Below are 23,144 nucleotides of genomic sequence, written 5' to 3'. Positions count from 1 at the left end.
AACCTGACTGTATTCAGTGACAAGATCAAGATGCTTGAAGGCCAGGACCGCTGTGCTGTGGCATTAGCTGCAATTCTGAGAAACGTTGAGGCAAAATTAACTGCAAGACATGATGATGACTTCATTCCAGTTTTGGTCAGAGAACTTCTGAGAGAGCTAGAGGAAAATTGAGCAATGTCTAAAGAGAGCTTTCTCAAAACATCCTAATCATTCTTCACTACGGCTGTGAACTACTTGCAAGCATGGGGAAAGCACACAGATAATCTAAAAGATTTACATTGTCTCCTTTTAAAAAGGCAACCTCCGCTTGAAGAGATCCAGAAGGCAGGAAAAATGCCCCAATGTGACCATCAATGAGGATGCATTGTTTGACGAGGTTACTGGCCTGCAAGTTCCTAAAGGGGGGATCACTTGAAGAATGGAAAACATCTGAGACACCGCTCAGTCAGAGATGGAGCATGGTGGTTACCCCATTCTAACCTGGCTAGATTAGCGGGGGGGGGGGGGGGGGGGGGACCGAATCAAGACCAATACAGGAGGGGTGGCGAGACCGAATCAAGACCAATACAGGAGGGGGGGGGGGGGGGGGGGGGGCCGAATCAAGACCAATACAGGAGGGGGGGCGAGACCGAATCAAGACCAATACAGGAGGGGGGGTCGAGACCAGCAGAACCCATCCAACTTGAAGGAGCTGGAGCAGTTTTGCCTTGAAAAATGGGCAAAAATCCCAGTGGCTAGATGCGCCAAGCTTATAGAGACATACCCCAAGAGACTTGCAGCTGTAATTGCTGCAAAAGGTGGCTCAACAAAATATTGACTTTGGAGGGATGAATAGATATGCACGCTCAAGTTCTATTATTTTTTGTCTTGTTTGTTTCACAAAAAAATATATTTTGCATCTTCAAAGTGGTAGGCATGTTGTGTAAATCAAATTGTACAAACCCCCCCAAAAAAACATTTTTAATTCCATGTTGCAAGGCAACAAAATAGTAAGAATGCCAAGGGGGATGAATACTTTCGCAAGACACTGTATGTATGTATGTATGTATGTATGTATGTATGTATGTAATATATATATATATATATATATATATATATTCAATAAAAAGTGAAGGTTGCATTCAATTGCCCCTCTGTGTTGCACACAACAAGCTTCCATTCCTCCTGTCACAAGGGGATTGATGGCTGATTTAAGATGAAATGGTCAACCCTGTTACTTTATTTGCCACTTATCGGCACTTACTATAGCACTTTTATTTGTGACTCGTTTCAGGAAACTAGGCGTATGTCGCCGGGTCACTACTTCACAGGAGGGACATTTGAACATAACTTTGTTTTTTAATCAAAAAGCGTTTTTTGGCAGAAATGCCTTCTGGAACATGTGAACTTTCATGTGCATTAATAACAAACAAATTGTTAAATTACGAGACTAGTTGGTTTAGCCACAGAAAAAGTCAGCAACCTTCCCACTAGCCATGATTGGCTGAGATAATGAGTGGGCTGGACATGCTGAGAGATAAGTTTGGATTGGTCTGCCATATAGCGTGCTTCTGTCTATTCGAGCTTGTTAGTATGTGTAGGTAATCCTGTCTAACGCAGATTTGCATAAATATTGCTCTCCACTTTCTGGAGGACCGAGTTTTGAAATCAGTGGAATTAGAATATGATAGCTAAGGAGATTGAGAAAACACTTGTCTCCGGATTACATCTTCAAACTAAGGGCAACCATGGCATCAGTGACAGGGAGAAGCATCCATCCATGAAGTATACGGGTAAGATAGTCTAGCTAGCTACATTTTCAGATATTACACGTTTCTAATTTTGACAAAGTCGTTTTCATTTCAAGTTAGTGTACTGTTAGCTAGCTAGCTAATGTCAGCTGGCTGGCTCACTAGCTAACATTACGTGTCTGATCTTATTATTCGTATCTCAGAGCCATTTGCTTTGCTAGTTATAGCCTAATGTTAGCTAGCTAACATTGAACCTGGTTGGTTCGCTACCTGCAGATTCATGCAGGGTAGTAACGTCATTTATTTTATTTATTTAACCTTTAACTAACCACGTCAGTTAAGAACAAATTCTTACTTACAATGACGGCCTAACCCGGACGACGCTGAGCCAATTGTGCCCCACCCTATGTGTTGGGATTATCGTAAATTGTTTACCTAGCTAGCTACATGTCTTAACAAAAGACTCCACTATACAAGTAACCATTTCAATAGAATGTCACTGCGACAACTGATAGACGTAGCTGGTAAATTCGCTCTGGCTATCTACTCCAAATTCAGAGCACTCTTGTTTGAGTGTGCCAGAGCGCAGAATAACTGACGAATTGACGAACGCTCAACACCCGTTGAAAATGGCCGGTGTCAGTAAAAGTTGGCAAAAAAGTGTAAATTGTTGCCAGCAGCACAGTTGCAGTCACCAATGTTCTAGGTAACATAAAAACAGCCTAACCAGCTCTGCTAGTGCAAATAAAATGGTCAGCTGTTCTCTCATTTGTGTCTGGAAGTAGCTAGCAAGCTAGCCAACATTAGCAAGTTAGCTTGGGTGCTTGACTGCTGCTGTTAGGACAGCATGCTCTGATCAACCCTAAACGAGATGGGTGGGGCTAAATCTTAAGAGGGTGTGAATGATGCTAAATGAGTGTAGATAAAGAAGAGCTCTCCAGTAGATACCAAAACATTCAAAGGCCATTTTCTCCAAGTGAGGTTTGAGAAAAGTTTATCAACTTTTAAAGCAGAATGACTTTCCCATTGTTCCTCAAATGCAGTGTATGATATACCATTTTGTAGCTCTGTCTCTGCTTTTATTCAATGTAAAAAACACAATTTCAAATTTTGCTACAAGCAATCAAGGTGGTCAGTAACATTTATCCTCTTGAGATGGGGTAAATGTGTTTTTATTAAATTGAGCATGTGCTCTTTAAAATTATATGTTTAAATTATTTGGAATAAAACATATTTTCACCACGTTACACTACCCGAAAGGGACTCATTTTGTGGAATGACCCAGCAGTGGTAAATTGGCCATATACCAAAAGGACACTTTAATTAGTATGATATGTTTTGACTGGTAGAAATCAAAGTAGGGAGGTTGGATGGGTGGGAAACTTCTTCCAGTGTCTGCCTGCCAGCTGAAAATCTTTGCCAGTGTGTGTGTGTAGGCTACCTGACCCTCCCCCTCCCTCACTTTTTCAATGCTAGTTACAGATACTATAGTCATCACGTTTCACATTGGATTTATTAACTCCAAAATGTGAAGATGTGTTTTTAATTCTGCTGCAGCTCTGCACACACAAGCTTGTTAGCTAGCTCAACGTTGATTTTATTTTATTCTTATTTAACTAGCCAAGTCAGTTAATAACAAAGTCTTATTTACAATGACGGCCTACCCCGGCCAAATGCTAACCCAGACGACGCTGGGTCAATTGTGCGCCGCCCTATGGGACTCTCTGGAATCGAACCAGGGTCTGTAGTGACGCCTCCAGCACTGAGATGCAGTGCCTTAGACTGCTGCGCCACTCGGGAGCCCTAAATTTTAAGCCAACTCTCGGAAGTTCAAAGTTCCTCCATAGAAGCCGCTCCTCCATAGGTATAATTCTGTGGGACAAATTCAGATGATGCATGTCATAACAAGATGCCCAGCGCTTCAAGCCAAGCCTTCTCCTCTACCCTGTCTCACTTTCTCCCCACCTGAAAAATGTGTTGCATCTCATGCCATGCACTTGTCTGTCCATCACGCAAATATACAACTATAGTTTGCCTGCTCCATAGCAAGCTGCTCTAGCCGCACTGATTGGCGAAGTCATTTAACGTCAAGCTAATGAACTGTTACTTTTTTAGGGTTCGAACCGGTTCAGAACTGTATTTTGCTGGCCGGAGCAGTGAAACGGAACAAAACAACTATGGTTCTGTTCAGAACGAAACGATTGGAAGTGGTTTCAACCCCTGGTTTTCAGTGACATTAACCCAATAACCAAGTCATGTACAGACTTCAATGAATGAACAACAAAGACGGAACGCAATAAGACATTTTATTAAATAGTTTGGGGAATTTGCCTCATCTCGGAGGGAAGATCCTCAGTCAGATGATGTGATGGCAGGTGGCCCAATGCATTGCCCCCCCCCCCCCCCTCCCCCCCTACACACACACACACAGGGGAAAGGAGTTTTAATGACTGGCCTTAAGGTTATCATAGCTGCCGTGTTGGAGGTGGATGGTTGTCGAAAACTGTTGCTGAAAAACAGCAGGTGAGAAAATGAGGGTAAGTTCTTATATCCCACCCCATTCTTATATGCCACCCATGTTAATAGTTCAGAACAATTGCAAGGTGATGATCGCAAGGTGTTCCAATATCTTTTTCAACTGTCCCATTATCTGGTATTAATGTCCATTCTAGAGTGCCCTTTTAGCCAATCAGACATGAGTATTCATCAATGCTGTGGTTTAAATAGAATGACACTCAAATTGAAAATCATTAAACAAAATAGGGATTTATATCAGCCTAATCGAGGAGTAGATTACATCACACATTCCAGTGTTTAAACTTGTGATGCGGCTGCATGGGATTTCTATTAATGCAACTCAGTGCATCCAGTGGCAATGTCCGCAGTAAGTATAACACCGCAATGATATGTTATGCGTTTGTCGCTTATTGCGGGTTAATGCTGATCTGATTGAATCCTGGCCTTAGTTGAATATCTTGAGCAATTTATGGCCAGAATTGATCCGTTCCTCCTTGTCTTGTTTGTGTGCGCAAAACTCAGAGACACAATCGCACACCTCAGAGAGACACAATATCTCACACCTCAGACACACACCTGTTTTGTCGTTGATTTCTCCAGTCTAAATGAACCTTCAATGTACCTTCACTTTATTTATATTGCCAACATATACTACCACACTTATGACATAAAAGTGATAAATACCTGAGCTTTGTTGGTCTCTGGCCTAGAAGGGCGACCTACCACCTAGAAGGGCGACCTACCACCTAGAAGGGCGACCTACGACCTAGAAGGGCGACCTACGACCTAGAAGGGCGACCTACCACCTAGAAGGGCGACCTACCACCCAGAAGGGCGACCTACCACCTAGAAGGGCGACCTACCACCTAGAAGGGCGACCTACCACCTAGAAGGGCGACCTACCACCTAGAAGGGCGACCTACGACCTAGAAGGGCGACCTACGACCTAGAAGGGTTGCTTTAAGAGACTTGAATTAGTGGACAGCCATGCTAGATTGCTCCAGTCACATTCCACCCCCATCAACCCATTGGAGACTCCCATGGTAGTTTTCCACTGACAATTAGGCCTGCTGGAAATCTACAGACAGGACAGAGGGAACAAAACAACTGGAACGTTAAAGGCCCAATGCAGTAAAAAATGGGATTTGCCCATGTTTTTATATATATTTACACACTATGACGTTGGAATAATACTGTGACAATTATGATAATGCCCTTTTAGTGTACGAGCTGTTTGAAAAGACTACCTGAAATTTCTGCCTGTTTAAGTGGGATGGAGTTTTGGCTTTCCATGGTGACCTCAACATGTGGAAAATTAGTTAATAGACCAATAAGAGAGCTCCAAACCTCTCTGCAAATAACATTTCTGTTTTCCCCTCCTGACTCAGACCACTCCCAGACAGTCCTAGGAAAATTCTTGCTTGAGAAATTGCCATTTGCTAAGAAGTTATTTTTGTTTGTTTTCAATTAAAATGTTCAAAAATAATCACAGTAAGGTACTTAATTGTTACTCAGAAATGATTTGACATTGATAATAGTGTATAAAGTGTGTGTGGAATGTGGATTCATCTTGACATTAGACTACTTTTGATGTTTTGAAAACATCTAGCATCAAATATCTTGCGATGCTCTGCCTAAGTTTATAACCCACCAGGTGGCACCATGGTGACTGAACGAGAAACTGGGTTCCATTTCAAATGAAGTGATTTTACATCTGTGTGAATTACTTTTCAAAGGGAGCACATTTTGTAATTGAACCCAGCCTCTGTCCCAATTGTGGAAACAGTTTTCTTAATATTTCCAACCTATGATTCCAACATTTCTGACTTCTACTCTTTCTTCCACGAGTTGGAACCAAGTTCTGATTTTTGATGGCTTGATTCCAAGACTCTTCTCTAGACCAGGTCTTTCCAGCCCTGTTCCTGGAGAGCTACTGTTTTGTAGGTTTTCACTCCAACCCTAATCCGATGCACCTGGTTCTAATAATGCACTGATTGATAAAGCTGAATCATGTAAATTACAACTGTGGTTGGAGTGATCCTACAGGAGGGAGGCTCTCCAGGAACAGGGTTGGAGTGATCCTACAGGAGGGTAGCTCTCCAGGAACAGTGTTGGAGTGATCCTACAGGAGGGAGGCTCTCCAGGAACAGGGTTGGAGTGATCCTACAGGAGGGTAGCTCTCCAGGAACAGGGTTGGAGTGATCCTACAGGAGGGTAGCTCTCCAGGAACAGGAGGAACAGGGTTGGAGCCCTGCTCTAGACTCTCCCATGTAGGCAGACACACACACACACACACACACACACACACACACACACACACACACACACACACACACACACACACACACACACACACACACACACACACACACACACACACACACACAGTTCCTTCCAAGAGAGCATGACACTCCAACACATGACCCCTACAAGCTGTGTAACAGCCAACAAAGCTGCCATTCATTTCAATAAACACATGTACCCCTTATTTATAGAACTGTTCCAAGTCCAGGCCTGACCCACAAAGCCCCCTAATACAGTTAACAGTCAGGTCATTTGAACTTGACCTCAGACTGGCTTGAAATGACATGTGTTTTATGTAATCGCTAAAGGACCAGGGGTTATCCAAATCTACAGCGCTGTTATGGTACTGCATCACTACTAGATCTTGCGAACATCCACTCATCAATTCTGCTCGTGACACGGTGACCTGATTCAAGTCTTGAGCAGTTTGAAGCTCTGTTATTCAGTCACTAATTTCGCCATTTAAACCCAAATTCACTTTGTACTCATCTCGTGAATGGAGCTATCACAGTTCAATGGGCTCTTTCTTCCACCTGTTCTATAACTTTTCTCCCACAGGAGCTTTGTTGAACAAAAAAGTAAGTGAACAGTCATTCAATTGGATGATAAAAATGTCATTGTATTTAACCAGGTAAAATAAAGGTGAAATAAATATTTAAGACAAACGGTTGATTTTGACCTGAAAAATACAAAGTTGTTCTTATTATACTTTATTTGGGTCAAATAATTCATTCACCTGGCCTTAAGAGATCGCAGGGATTGACTTAATTCCTCTCTGTTTATCACAAGACAATAACAGACCACCAGATGTCATGCTTTTTTTGGATTCTCCACAAGTTCACATTGTCGACACTCCTGTTTCAACAACAGCAACAACAGCAACAGGATTGTGGGTTTTGAACAACAGGAAATGTCATGCCGATTTTAAGTCTAGGAGAAATAATACACTCATAGTAATGACTGGTTACAAAACCATTCTCATACCCCACAGATGAGCTGAGTGCATATTTCAGAAACCTCTGGCTCATTACATGTCAGGGGATAGTATCCGGTTTCTCTCTGGAGTTACCTGACACACTACTAGACTGTGGAATTAATTTTACGTGAGGAAGTTCCTAATATGTATTCTGCACTAGCCTATGGAATTCACTCTACATGAGGAAGTTCCTAATATGTATTCTGCACTACTGGACTGTGGTATTTAATCTACGTGCCATAACAATCAGTTCAAGGGTTTTGAACCAGTCCTTTTTATGAATCAATAATTTTGCACAATCATTTTTTTTTAAGGAGTGGAAGTGGAGAGTCACTCTCCTTCTGTATATTTTTTAATGCTTTATTGATAGACAAAGTATTCAGACCCCTTGACCTTTTCCACATTTTATTCCGTTAAAGCCTTATTCTAAAATGGATTTAAAAAAATAGTCCCGTTGCTATGTGACTTGAAATTGAGCTCCGGTGCATCCTGTTTCCATTGATCATCCTTGAGATGTTTCTACAACTTGATTGGAGTCCACCAGTGGTAAATTTAATTGATTGCACATGATTTAGAAAGGCACACACCTGTCTATACAAGGTCTCACAGTTGACAGTGCATGTCAGAGCAAAAACCAAGCCATGAGGTTGAAGGAATTGTCTGTAGAGCTCCAAGAAAGGATTGTGTCGAGGCACAAATCTGGGGAAGGGTACCAAAAAATGTCTGCAGCATTGAAGGTCCCCAAGACCGTAGTGGCCTCCCTCATTCTTAAATGGAAGAAGTTTTGAACCACCATAACTCTTCCTAGAGCTGGCCGCCTGACCAAACTGAGCAATCAGGGGAGAAGGGCCTTGGTCAGGGAGGTGACCAAAAACTCAATGGTCACTCTGACAGAGCTCCAGAGTTCCTTCCAGAAGGACAACCATCAGACGGAAGCGAATCCTCAATAAAAGGCACATGACAGCATGCTTGGAGTTTGCCAAAAGGCACCTAAATACTCTCAGACCATGACAAACAAGATTCTCTGGTCTGATGAAACCAAGATTGAACTCCTTGGCCTGAATACCAAGCGTCACATCTGGAGGAAACCTGGCACCATCCCTACGGTGAAGAATGGTGGTGGCAGCATCATGCTGTGGGGATGTTTTTCAGCAGCAGGGATTGGAGGACTAGTCAGGATCGAGGGAAGGATGAACAGAGCAAAGTACAAAGAGATCCTTGATGAAAACCTGCTTAGGATGTCAGATTGGGTCAAAGGTTCACCTTCCAACAGGACAACCATCCTAAACACACAGGCGAGACAGCGCAGGTGTGGCTTTCGGGTAAGTCTCTGAATGTGCGATGCCTTATGGGACTCACGATCACGGCCAGTTGTGATACAGCCTGGGATCAAACCAGGGTCTGTAGTGATGCACTGTAGCACGGCAATGCAGTGCCTTAGACCGCTGCACCACTCGGGGGACCCTGCAAACATTTCTAAAAACCTGTTTTTGTCATTATGGGGTATTGTGTGTAGATTGATGAGGGGGAAAAAAGCAATTTAATCCATTTTAGAATAAGGTCCATAATGTAACCAAAATTTTGAAAAAGTCAAGGGGTCTGAATACTTTCTGAATGCACTGTATGTGAAGGGAAGACACAAAGAGAAGGGAGCACACAGGGATTGCGACCCCGGTCTCCGGCAGGGAGTCTTATGTGCATAGAGCCGGGAGTGTTACCACTGGACCACAGCTCCCCACACAATCACTTCTTTCACGTGGAAATGTCTATATTTAGTTACACCTAGAAACATTTATATGTTTTTACTTTTGTCAAACCATGTAGTTATTTGGAGGAATGGCCAAACCAATGTTATTGAGTTAGTTGTTTGTTTTCTCACCAGGCAAAGATGCCAGATCAACATCAGTTGTTTTTTATTGACAATAAGTCATTAACAAACGTGATATACATTTTTTCTTGAGTGGGATGTTTTCTACATAGCATCAACCAAGTTGCTCAACCAAGGAAAGGTACTTGAACCCCAGGTTCTGGGTGCATGCTTAGACATTTTGCTGAGTGTATACATTGTGCACATGGAGAGCTTATGCAGTGGCGCAGTCAGTACTTTGCACCGGCCTCTGCTGAACTTCAAATGTATGTTAGCTCATGCCTGTATAGGTCCCTTAAAGCGGCAACGACCACCGATTTTTTTTTTTTAAACCTGACCACCGATTTTCATTGCAATTTATGTAAGTTAGGTTTTGAGAGTTTTCAAAAAAGTAATATATATATATATATATATATATATACACATTTTGTGGGACACGCTGTATATTGTAAAATTCGACTGCGCGACAGACCACACATAATTTAATATCCAACTTTTTATCTCTTTTTTTTAACAAAAGTAAACGGATATATCTTGTAATTGAACAAAATATTAAGGTGGCCAATAACTGGGGACCGTATGCCGATAATACAGGATGTTGTTTTCTTTGCTAAACCACTTATCAAAAAGCTAATAGTAGTAGTATTTCCACTGAAATGTCAAACATGCTAACCCGTTAGCTAACATTGTTACAACACCAATAATCACAAAACATTGATGGTTTCATCACAAGATAACACTGTTGAAGGTAATATATTTCTTCAACACTGTTGACCATGCCGATAATACGGGGTGCTACGCTATATTGTTTGTTTACATTTAAACCAACAATATAGTTCTCTGCTGCCAATGACTGGAACGAATTGCAAAAATCACTGAAGCTGGAGACTCGTATCTCCCTCACTAACTTTAAGCATCAGCTATCATAGCAGCTTACAGATCATTGCACCTGTACATAGCCCATCTGTAAATAGCCCATCCAACTACCTCATCCCCATGTTGTTATTTATTTTATTTATATATTTTTTGCTCCTTTGCACCCCAGTATCTCTACTTGCACATTCATCTTCTGCATCTATCACTCCAGTGTTTATTTGCGAAATTGTAGTTACTTCTCCACTACGGTCTATTTATTCCCTTACCTCCCTCATCTTTCTTCATTTGCACACACTGTATATAGATTTTTCTATTCTGTTATTGACGGTACGTTTGTTTATTCCATTTGTAACTCTGTGTTGTTTGTGTCACACTGCTTTGCTTTATCTTGGCCAGGTTGCAGTTGTAAATGAGAACTTGTTCTCAACTGGCTTACCTGGTTAAACAGAGGTGAAATAAATAACATTTTTAAAAGTAAGTAAACTATCTTATATTTTGGGTTCTGATAGGGTATTACATTTGAACTAAGTTCAGGAGGCATTTATATGTTATATTCTTCAAGAATCAATCGGTACATATAATTAATTTTACAAGTCCAAAAATGGATGTAGCAACTGCAGATTGCTACATAAAAAAGCTAAAAGTTCACTCGATACGGATAGCATGTGATATATCATAGGGAAAGTCGTTAACTTTTATGGTTGAACTGATTGCCAGATTTACTAGGAATTTCCATTGAGTCACAGTTTGCCTCTTGCATCATGAGGCATTAAAAGTGAACTGCATGTGTTTCTTCCGGTGCTCATTGAGAAATGCAGCGGCCGTTATTGAATCCCAAACAAGAGTTGTCTTTGGGGTGTGGTTTAATGTGGGTGTTTCTTGGATGTGTCTTTGCCAATCAATTACAACAAACAAACAAGGGTAGTAGTGAGTATCTTAGTGACAGTGAGGAAAGCTGAGCTAGCTTTGTTACGGAGAGAAGTTCTGAAGTTGAAGACTTGTCCCCTCCTGAGTGACCTGCCATCTCAAGATGATCTGCTGATTCACTTCCATGTGTAGGCTAAAGCCTGCACTGACCTTGTGTTTAGCCTATCTAGCTAGCTAGCATAGCTTGGGGATAGCTACAGCTGGCTAGCCTATCTAGCTAGCTAGCATAGCTTGGGGATAGCTACAGCTGGCTAGCCTATCTAGCTAGCTAGCATAGCTTGGGGATAGCTACAGCTGGCCAACCTATCTAGCTAACTGATATTTCTCTGACAAATCACAGCTATACCAAGATAGCAAGAAGTACCAGTGTCTGGAATGTGAGACACACCTTCTACAACACCTTGCTACAAAAGTAGCTTCCAACTTATAGTTTTGTCACGTAATCACGTAATCACATGTTACCGTGAATCGATAGCAACAACTGCCAGTTGATTACCTGGTCTTCAGTCAGCTCAGCTGTCAACACAGTTTTCTATAACTGTCTTGTTTTGTTTCGTCTCTCCTTATGTCCACTGTTAGATCTTTCCCTAATATACCTACAGGTGTAGGCTACATGTGGACATTGCACAACACAGGAGGCTGTTGAGGGGAGAACAGCTCATAATAATGGCCAAAATGTAGTGAATGGAATTTCACCAAACACATGGAAACCATGTGTTCAATGTACACTGAACAAAAATATTAACGAAACATGCAACAATTTCAACGATTTTACACAGTTACAGTTTATATAAGGAAATCAGTCAATTTAAATAAATTCATTAGGCCCGAATCTATGGATTTCTCATGACTGGGCAGAGGCCCACCCACTGGGGAGCCAGGCCCAGTCAATCATAATACATTTTTTAAAGACAGAAACAATCGTCTCAAACACTCCACTCTCTCCCAGACATCTGTATAAACCTGTCTTTTAGTCAGGGGACTCCATGACAAACCATCTCTCCTGTCCTCCATCTGTAGAAAAACAAGCTAGAGTTGGTACACACAGCACTGATTACATTATCAGTGGTTGTTAGCTAAATTGCAGGACAGACAAGTGATAGTATTTTGACCTATGAGCAGATCAAAAGTGCCCAACCTGAAGTGGGACTGGTGTCTGGCCACGTACTTCCTCAGCCTTCTGCTCCTGATATGGTAGGGGGGTTCCCACGACACTGCCGATCAGCAAATCCACCACACTGTTAAAATAGAGAGACTCATAAAACCATCATTGTGTAGTAAAACCATGAAAAGTAGTGCACCTGGTGTTTTGGAGTTTAAAAAAAATTATAAACCCAATGTAATTGTTATGATACACTGAATATATTTCAAAACAGAATGGATGTACTCTGAAACACCCAAAGTGGTTCTTCAACGTGAGTAATTGACTTTAAGAGAGTGGTGTGAAAACACTTGTTGGTGTTTCAGTGCATGTAAAAGGCTGCTGCCAAACACAAAATGTTTTGTCAGACTGTCTCTCATATAATCAAATGTTTTTTAAATTGCAAATGGTTTAAAGCATAAATATTGATTGATTATAAATATTGATTTAATTTTCTGTCAATATTTGAAATAATGTTCATATTTTTTTCCAAGGGTAGACTTTGGCACTAGTTATAGGCTACAGTTGCCAGGCAACTTTGTGAGAATATAAATAATGTTACAATCAAAATGTTCAGGGCTACACTACCGGTCAAAAGTTTTAGAACACCTACTCATTCAATGGTTTTTCTTTTTTTAAACTATTTTCCACATTGTAGAATAATAGTGAAGACATTAAAACTATGAAATAACACATATGGAATCATGTAGTTACCAAAAAAAGTGTTAAACAAATCAAAATATAATTTATATTCAATATAATTTATATTTATACTTCACATAGCCACCCTTTGCCTTGATGACAGCTTTGCACACTCTGGCATTCTCTCAATCTCAACCAGCTTCACCTGGAATGCTTTTCCAACAGTATTGAAGGAGTTCCCACATATGCTAAGCACATTGTTGGCTGCTTTTCCTTCACTCTGCTGTCCGACTCATCCCAAACCATCTCAATTTGGTTGAGGTCAGGGTTGTGGAGACCAGGTCATCTGATGGAGTGCTGAAAAGCACAATCACTCCTCCTCCATGCTTCATGGTCGGAACCACACATGAGGAGATCATCTGTTCACCTACTCTATGTCTCACAAGGACACAGCGGTAAAAACCAAACCAAAAATCGCAAATTTGGACTCATCAGACCAAAGGACAGATTTCCACCGGTCTAATGTCCATTTCTATAGGGCTATCTTCTGTACACCACCCCTACCTTGTCACAACACAACTGATTGGCTCAAACGCATTAAGAAGGACAGAAATTCCACAAATTAACTTTTAACAAGGCACACGTGAATTGAAATTACTTCCAGGTGACTACCTCATGAAGCTGGTTGAGAGAATGCCTAAAGCCGTGCAAAGCTGTCAAAGGCAAAGGGTGGCTACTTTTAAGAATCTCAAATATATTTACATTTGTTTAACACTTTTTTGGTTACTACATGATTCCATGTGTTATTTCATAGTTTTGATACCTTACAGATCTTTATCAATATAAAAATGTCTATCAATATAAAAATGTTTAAGACCTTTTAATGTTTTGTCGTTTTATAATTTGCAAATAGAATATAAAGCATTTGAAGCTATAAATCATATCTTGAAAAAGTAATTTTAGACGTATTAATTATTATCCTGGACAAACGTATTAATTTGTAATTTCACAACAACAAAAAAATCTCATGTCCTTTTGTTTGAGGATAATACTGTACATTTGACCTTTTAGAATTACCGATGAGGAGTTTATCAACACACCATATAAGAGCAGGGAATATACAAAAAGAGGAGGAACTCCCATTTACAGTATTTGGAAACTCCAGAAGAAGGGATCTAGTTCTGCACTAGACAGGATTCAAAACAGCATCATAGTGTTTAGGAGCTTTAGAGAGAAGAAACAACACCAAAAGAGACGGGATTTAATAATGCACTACACAGGACTCGAAACATTGTAATAATGTTTTCAAGCTTTTCCGGGTTAGTGCTCCCAGTCTTTGGCAAGATGTTGCACAACTCTTGACTATTTGGTGTTACAACACACCATGTCATGTTTCATAACACCTCAGGATGAATGTTTCTGAAATCTGGCCCAATACCATCCCAACCATGTGTTTCAATACTCAAGCAAAGTTAAAGGAAAACATCACCCATTTGATTCATTAGTCCATTGTTGATGTAGTCCCAAAATGTTTTGCTTGTCAGCAATCAAGTTTTCAAGATATGTAACTTTCAAAATACAGAAATATATATATATTTTTAATTCGTTTTTGGATGGAGTTTTTCTTTTTAAGGTTTTGTCTCGTTTAAGGTGATGGCAACTCAGTTGCCACTAGTTTTAGTTTTACAAAGCACTTCATTTTTGACATGCAAGTTATTAAGTAGCTTTGCTGAATGCTTTCTGCCACATATTTGTAGCATGTTAGCTAAAAAGACTGATACTAGACAAGTACCATCCCTCATTTATTTTTACCATAGAAAATACACAATAGATTGTTTAAGAGAACAGGGATGTTGTTTTAGCACTAGTAGCAGATGAAGCGCCCAAATGCTAGATAGCTAGTGCTAACCAACCTTGATCATGACTCCCAATTCCATTACAGTAAAGGCAGAAACCCGCCAGGGACTGAGTTATTGAGAGACAGTACTAACCCAAAAAATATGCGTATTCTCATAAAAGTAGCTAGCTACCTAACTTCCAAATCTGGTTTAGTTATCAATATTGTAAAAACCCGGTATTGTGTTCTGTGTTTGTGGGTGTGTTATGGTTCTCAGGCTACTAGCAGGGGTTAAATATGTCAGGACAGATGGAAAGGTTGGGGGGGTATGATGGGTAATCCCGCGGGGTTTGGAAATGCATAAATAGGGGTTACTGTGTCATCTCTCTCTCTTCTGTTCGGGACCTTGATCTGTTCCTATGAGAGTGACCCTTAACTCGACTTGATATAAATGTGTACGTTCGGTATTTAGCGGCGTGGGCTGTGGCCTGAACAATAGCCCAGTTTAGGAATAAACCTGTGTTCTGACCTGCACACCTAGAGTCCGTCTCTTTTCCTTTTATGCACCCAGCCGGGTCATTACAATATCTTTGTCCGAGGGATCTTCTTAGCTAACCAGCTCCAGTGGAAAAATTATCGATAGCAAGCCAGCTAACGTTACATCTAATCGTCAAGTGCAACGTTAGCTATGCAAATCTCCTCTCTATGACATTACACATTAGCCAGAGGCTATGTACTTATCTAGTTAAATCACAGTATCATAGCTAGCTACTCACCACAGACCAGTCACAGTCATCATGTCGTACGTTTGTTGTATGTAATCCATTCTTTTACATATTGTTGAATGCATTAGAACTTTGCACCAACTTTACGGAAGTCCATTTTCACTCCTATGCCGAGCAAGTGTGTGTGCATTGCAGACTTGAAAACATGTCCACAACACATGGCAGCTGGGGCCGGACCACATCTTGTTGTCTCTGGGCAATTGGACATCATTGACAAAAGCTAGCATGTCAGTAATCCATACCCCACCCATCCATACCCGTTGTGACACATTCAGTTACAAATCTTGTTTTGGACAAGACTGATTTTATGAACAAAATTATCCTATTTACACTTTGTATTCAATTTTGACATTGTACTTAATGTTTCTGACTCATATTGATGCCCCATAGGCTGTTTATAACCAGAGAATTTGGTTCTAGTAGACAGTTCCCCTTTAAAACTTCTTATGGATCAAATCCTGTCAGCGGGATCGATTTGACAACATCCGGTGAAATGGCAGAGCGCCAAATTCAAGTTAAATTATTAGAAATATTTAACTTTCATACAATCACAAGTGCAATACACCAAAATAAAGCTTAATAATTTAACAATATTTCACATGCCTGCAAATACATCTGTTGTTGTTATTTGAGGGGGAGGGGGGTTATGATAAGCCAAGAAAGTTGAACTCAGCTATTATTTGAGACATTTCTAGGTCATATTCTCCAAAACAACAAGTTGAAATAGATGAACTATTACAGCGGCTCAAACAGTTTCTTAACCACAAGAGAACACTTGATCACCTTGAGGCAATATGTGAACGCTCCACAGGTATGCAGAGCCTATAGGCGTGGCATATCACATGACATGTGCACACATGGAGATATACAGTGTGGTTTTACCCTCCTATTTATCAAATGAATGCCTGTCTGTAGATCTCCTGAGGACACGATCAATGCAGGTTAAAGTTAAATCCATATAGATTGCATAGGGCTTATGATGAATAAATATAATTTGTCTTGACCATATCTTTGTAATGGCTATAGTAACTGTTAAAGACAGTTGAACATGAAACCTTATGCAATATTTAAAAAGGCCTTTGCCTCTCCTGGCATTCTGCATTACGTAATGATACACTATCATGTACATTTTTTGTGTGCCTGTTGCTCTGTATTATTATTATTATTATTGTTATTGTAAATGCCCAACTTTCTGTCTTTTAAAGGTAAAGAATTATTTTACAGCTCAGTTTAATTCTTAAATCATAAATAATAAGGTTTTGAAGTATCTCCCCTATAGCTAGGAGATATAAGAAAGCTCAGGAAATATGTAAATATATTTTTACACATATTTAACCACTTAATGTTTTTTACTAGATTGACACAATAGACTCTAGGGGGTTTTAAGCTGGTACTTAATTGTTATTACCATGGTAACAATGTATACGTTCTAGTACTTACCTCAAACTCAAATATATATGCTTATCTCAAAGAAAACAAAATGTAATTACAATGCAATATTAGGTCATGTAATTTCTAAGTAACTACCTGGTACACAAAGTTCTGTAAAAGAAGAAGAAGAAAAAGAAGAAGCATTACCAAGAAAAGAGGAAAAAAATCTGACCTACTTTGAGGATTCATGAGGGTTTTTTTTATCGAGAGAATTTAACAACATATCACTTTCAAATGTTTGCAATAATTTTGTCATCCTGGCCAATTTTGTAAGGTTTAAAGATTCTCTGCAGAATCATTGCTCTGAAGCTTTGGACTTACTTACCGTCACACTATCCGTAATGAATGAGCGGGTGTTTTGCAAACATGACCTTTGACCCCTGTCAGGTAACTATGCACCTAGGTAAAGTTTGTGAGATGGGGCATGTAGATACTTTCAAATATCTACAGTTCAAGGGTGGAGCAGGGAAGCTCTCTCACAGAGCTCAAACTGGTTTCAATCAAATATACTTTCAGACCAACACAACAGACTATACAGTGCATTCAAAAAGTATTCAGACCTCTTAACTTTTTCCACATTTTGTTACGTTACATTCTAAGGTGGATTAAATTGTTTTTTTCCCCCCTCAACAATCTACACACAATACCCCATAATGACAAAGCAAAAACTGTTTTTTAAAATATTTTTGCAAATATAAAAATAAACTGAAATATTACATTTACATAAGTGTTCAGACCCTTTACTCAGTACTTTGTTGAAGCACCTTTGCCAGCAATTACCGCCTCAAGTCTTCTTGGGTATGACGCTACAAGCTTGGCACACCTGTATTTGGGGAGTTTCTCCCATTCTTCTATGCAGATCCTCTCAAGCTCTGTCAGGTTGGATGGAGAGTGTTGATGCACAGCTATTTTCAAGTCTCTCCAGAGATGTTCAAGTCCGGGCTCTGGCTGGGCCACTCAAGGACATTCAGAGACTTGTCACAAAGCCACTCCTGCGTTGTCTTGGCTGTGTGCTTAGGGTCGTTGTCCTGTTGGAAGTTGAACCTTCACCTCAGTCTGAGGTCCTGAGCACTCTAGAGCAGGTTTTCATCAAGGATCTCTCTGTACTCTACGTCATTCTTCTTTCCCTCAATCCTGACTAGTCTCGCAGTCCCTGCCGCGGAAAAACATCCCCACAGCATGATGATGCCACCACCATGCTTCACCTTAGGGGTAGTGTCAGGTTTCCTCCAGATGTGACGCTTGGCATTCAAACCAAAGAGTTCAATCTTGTTTCAGAGAATCGTGTTTCTCATGGTCTGAGAGTCTTTAGGTGCCTTTGGCAAACTACAAGCGGGCTGTCATGTGCCTTTTATTGAGGAGTGGCTTCCATCTGGCCACTCTACCATAAAGGCCTGACTGGTGGAGTGCTGCAGAGATGGTTGTCCTTCTAGAAGGTTCTCCCATCTCCACAAGGAACTCTGGAGCTCTGTCAGAGTGACCATCGGGTTCTTGGTCACCTACCTGACCAAGGCCCTTCTCCCCTGATTGCTCCGTTTGGCTAGGTGGTCAGCTCTAGGAAGAGTCTTGGTGGTTCCAAACTTCTTCCATTTAAGAATGATGTAGGCCACTGTGTTCTTGGGGACCTTCAATGCTGCAGAAATGTTTTGGTACCATTCCCCAGATCTGTGCCTCGACACAATCCTGTCTCGGAAATCTAGGGACAATTCCTTCAACCTCATGGCTTGGTTTTTGCTCTGACATGCATTGTCAACTGTGGGGCCTTATATAGATAGGCGTGTGCCTTTCTAAATCATGTCCAATCAATTGACTTTACCACCGGTGGCACAATTAAGTTTTAGAAACATCTCAAGGGCGATCAATGGAAACAGGATGCAACTGAGCTCAATTTCGAGTCTCATAGCAAATGGTCGCAATACTTATGTAAATACGGTATTTTTATTTTTTATACATTTGCAAACATTTCCAAAAATTGTGTGTAGATTGATGAGGATTTTAAAAAAAATCTATTTTAGAATAGGGATGTAACGTAACAAAATGTGGGAAAAGTAATTTGGTCTGAATACTTTCCGAATTAGTTTATAAGTCTTGACATATCAATCTGGTAAATACACCACTCGCAATATTGTGTTTGCCTCCCTCAACAATGTCTATAGAGAATTATACATTTTCATATCATCAAAACAGAGATGGGCCTATGGAATTTTGTTGTAAAATATATAGTATGCTCATTTTTTGTTAACATCTTATTGCTGCCTTGTGTTTTTGTCAATCTGAACCTTTGACCTTGAAGTGTTTGAACATTCTCCTTGACGTCACAACCAATTTAGAAAGACTTTGTCTCGTCTAAACTACACTAAGTCCATGACCATAAAAGAGCATTATAAACACATTGTATATTCTATTTGTATGAACATAATATACATGATGTAACGTCATGATGAGATGTTTCCTGCATTGTGATAGAAGATATGTGGTTAGTGGCAGACAAAACTAGCCTCATCCTTTAACATGCTTCTCTTTTGAACTGACAATGTTTTTTACATACCAACAATGTTACAACCCTCTTACATCATGCCTCAAATGGATACTAAAAACTCCAACAATAATTTATTTCAAGATACAGGAAACTGCATATTTTCAGCTGTCCAGTAGCCCTACTTTGATGAGCATTAAGAAAAATAAGTTTTTCACACTTAACATTGACTGATTCCTCTTATGTTGTCTGAGACTAAATCAGTTAGTCTCTTGCATACGTTTAACTTCAAGTGTATTTTTCATTGGCCTGACTCTCTGTACATGAAGGTTTAGCTCCTACTCTGATATAGGAATGGAAGAGGCCAGAAGATCAACAGTTCTGGTGCATGTTCATCTTGCAGCTCTCAGGAAAGATGGCTGCCTCGCTGTCACTGTGGTGAGTGGGAGGAAGACAAAACATCTGCACACCGATGGGGCTTTGAAACCTCACAAACCCTGACTATTGGTCTTTTGCTTGAGTAAGTATTTACCACAAGCTGTGTATGTATGGGTTTCTTCTTGTCCGTGTTCAATTACACCAAAGTCTCGAAAGAATGCTGCTAAGATGATTAAACCACATGATGTTTCAACCACTAAAGATAAGCGAGGACAACATAGGCCTATGGAGGAGACATCACGTCCTAGAAATAGAACAATCAGTTACCGTAGTCGCCTAAACCTCTTTACCTTTTGTTTAAGTATGTAGGATTGAGAACAGCTGGAGGAGATGTTCCCAATTCAAATGCTTAAATTAAAATAGTATTGTTTTAATCCATTGGCTTATTACGTACAGAGTAGCATTTCATTTAACATTTCAGCTGGGGTTTGTTATTAACTAAGCAAGTATGTAGTAACAATTTAATATTTTGCTGTTACTTGCTTTAAAAAATCATCAAAAATGATCTCAAATTGATTGTGAAGCTCAACAAGGTCACTTAGTCACTTATAGAGGATTTGAACATGATGAGCGAAAAATGCTACTATCAGTCCCATGACTTGAATGGGTTTTGTGCCACAAATGCTAAAACATTAGCATCTGGAAACAGTGCCAGGGACACTAAACCAAAGCATGGATTGCTGTCATACCTTGTCCATAGACTGCTTACAGGGTAAGGAAACCAATATGTAATTTGAGTGAACTATCCCTTTAATTACAGGTAGGATATGGTAAGTAATAATGTTTATTTTAATAAGAAACAAGAATCATCATTATGTAACTATTATGAAATGAACCTTTTACATGGCTATACCATTTCCTCTACCATCTCAGCCACATCATTGTGATTTTTTGCCAAACTTTCCCAGGTTAGTTACCACACTCCCTCCTAGATTAGCCTACTCAAGAATCATAATATAGATTAGAATGCAGATCAAATTGACAACCCAGAGAGTGCTTTTCCCAAATGTTTTAGAACTCATAGCTAGAATTGCATCAGTGCCATATGGCTTCTTGAATTAGCTCTGTTTTAAAGAATGAGGAAGCATGTTCGGAATCCCTTTGGCCTTCGTTTCTCTCCATTTGACCAAAAATGAAATCTCTGAGATTCTGGAGTGAGGCAATAGTGGCTTAAACGGACAGCATAAATATATGATTAAAAAAGCACTATTGTATTGTATGTAAGTATCTTATATTGGGATGTTTGGATTGGCCATGTGTTATTTCATGTATTAATTATATTGTATTTAATGTATACAAATATGTCAATATTTTCCTATTATTAGGCTATTTGCTTATCCGAAGAGATTGATTTTAGTATTTTACTTAACAAATACCAATAAGCACAACTTTACAACAAGCATTTACTTTATAATAAACATTATTGTACTCTTTTTTTCCCCCTTTTATTATTATGTCACAATATGTCATAATACATGTTGTTCAACTAAAAATGTAATAAGGCTTTCATTACTAATAAAGTTAACACATTTCAAAATGACAACTGAGTTAGACAAACTTGATCTAAAAGCCACAGTTGTTGCTGCTGTTGTCATACATGTGAAGATTTGAAGATTTATCTAGAGGATGTGGTGTCAAAGAGCTGATTTAGAGAGAAAACATTGCTGTAAGAATCATGGCTGCTCCACATCAACAAGAAACATCAGAGAAGAAAAATAATATTGCGAAGACCGAAGCTTCTGAATCAGCATTAGGTGCTATCTGAAAGTCAGACTCACTCACTCACTCATTCACTCACTCACAATGTTACTTCATTTCAAGTATATATTGTAGCTTACTAAACAGTGATTTCAAGCAAGTAAGGTTCACTACAGATGGGGGCTACACAATGAGAATATCACCTTTGTTAACATTTTGCCTGGCACCTTAATAGGTTAGGCTACTCAAGTTCAATCAGTGGAGGCTGCTGAGGAGAGGACGGCTAATAATAATGGCTGGAATAGTGTCAATGGAATGGTATCAAACGTGGTTTCCATGATGTTGATACCATTCAATTGACTCCATTCCAGGCATTACTATGAGCCGTCCTCCCCTTAGCAGCTTCCACTGAGTTGAATAGATGAAATAGCATAAACACAGGCGAAAGTTCACACCTCATTTAGTGGTTCAAGTTGCCTACTGGACAGGCTATTGTCCTTTAAGGGGATGATTTAATATTTGTGTCCCTATCTCTTGATTGACTGAGGGTGCAAGGGGATAATGTCAACAACTCATGTAAAAGTATCAGTAAATAACCGGAATTAAGTGTAAATCCATTCCAACATGTGTATTACAAATTAATACAATTTAATAAATAGATAAATCACACAGAGCCGTGCGCATTACTATAGCGCATAAACCATTGCTGCCGTTGGAGCTCTTGCGCAAGAGTTTTACGCACGCCTTTAGGTGGAGATTTCTGTAAAGGCAATTCTTCACAACAGATTTTTGGCTGCGCTTACTATTAACTATTACTATAAACACAGAGTCCAATTAACTTACAACGTTTGATATTGTTTGCCACTGTGGTGCTTTGCTATTTTCAAAGTCTAGCGTGCGGAACCATCAACGATTATAACGTTCATTATTGAGTCCCCCAAAATACAAAAATGAATGTAATCACTCGCACTTTCACACGAAAGCGCACGGAAAAAATGTTAGAATCCCAGGTCGATAGCTGAACGTGACGAAGTCAACAAAGTCAGGTCTGACGATGTTCGGCCACAATTATTAGTGGTAGGATTACGCGTAAAAGTAAAAAGAAGTATCTAACTACAAGCCACCTATCGCCTGATTTATAGATCAAATGCTCATGCGCAGGCCGTGCTCGTGTCTAGCCTCGTGAACGAGCTCAAATTCTTCGAGGTCTACATAATGGTCAGGTGACCTTGTATTTCGACAGTTCCACTTTAGAGGGAGAATAGAGCAAGAATAAAATAGTTGTCATAGTTCAAATCCATATCACCGTTTATTTTCGAATCTAAATCAATAGTATATTATGTGTAATTTACTGTCTAAATTGAATATCCAAATATATTTCCTGTAATGACGATAAAACGAAACCCACAACATCATCTACCATCCTCCCTCTTTTGGTAATGGTATGGCCCTCTGGTAGAATTCCGAGAATTAAGCCCTTGAGTTTCTTAGAACGGCAT

At 39.8% G+C, this 23,144-nt stretch overlaps 1 long non-coding RNA gene across 1 annotated transcript; it reads right to left on the bottom strand.

Moving 5' to 3' along the window:
- Nucleotides 1-7,273: 7,273 nt before the first annotated feature.
- Nucleotides 7,274-15,847, bottom strand: LOC129823786 (uncharacterized). The gene is made up of 3 exons (XR_008754688.1): nt 15,594-15,847; nt 12,336-12,435; nt 7,274-12,211 (listed from the first exon to the last, which is right to left on the bottom strand). It is a non-coding gene; the product is annotated as an uncharacterized LOC129823786 (long non-coding RNA).
- Between the last annotated feature and the right edge of the window lie 7,297 nt (nt 15,848-23,144).

This window comes from Salvelinus fontinalis, chromosome 26 (assembly GCF_029448725.1).
Source record: "Salvelinus fontinalis isolate EN_2023a chromosome 26, ASM2944872v1, whole genome shotgun sequence".
Taxonomy (NCBI): Eukaryota; Metazoa; Chordata; class Actinopteri; order Salmoniformes; family Salmonidae; genus Salvelinus; species Salvelinus fontinalis.
Note: the sequence above shows the minus strand (reverse complement) of the source record. Positions and strands in the feature narration are given on the sequence as shown.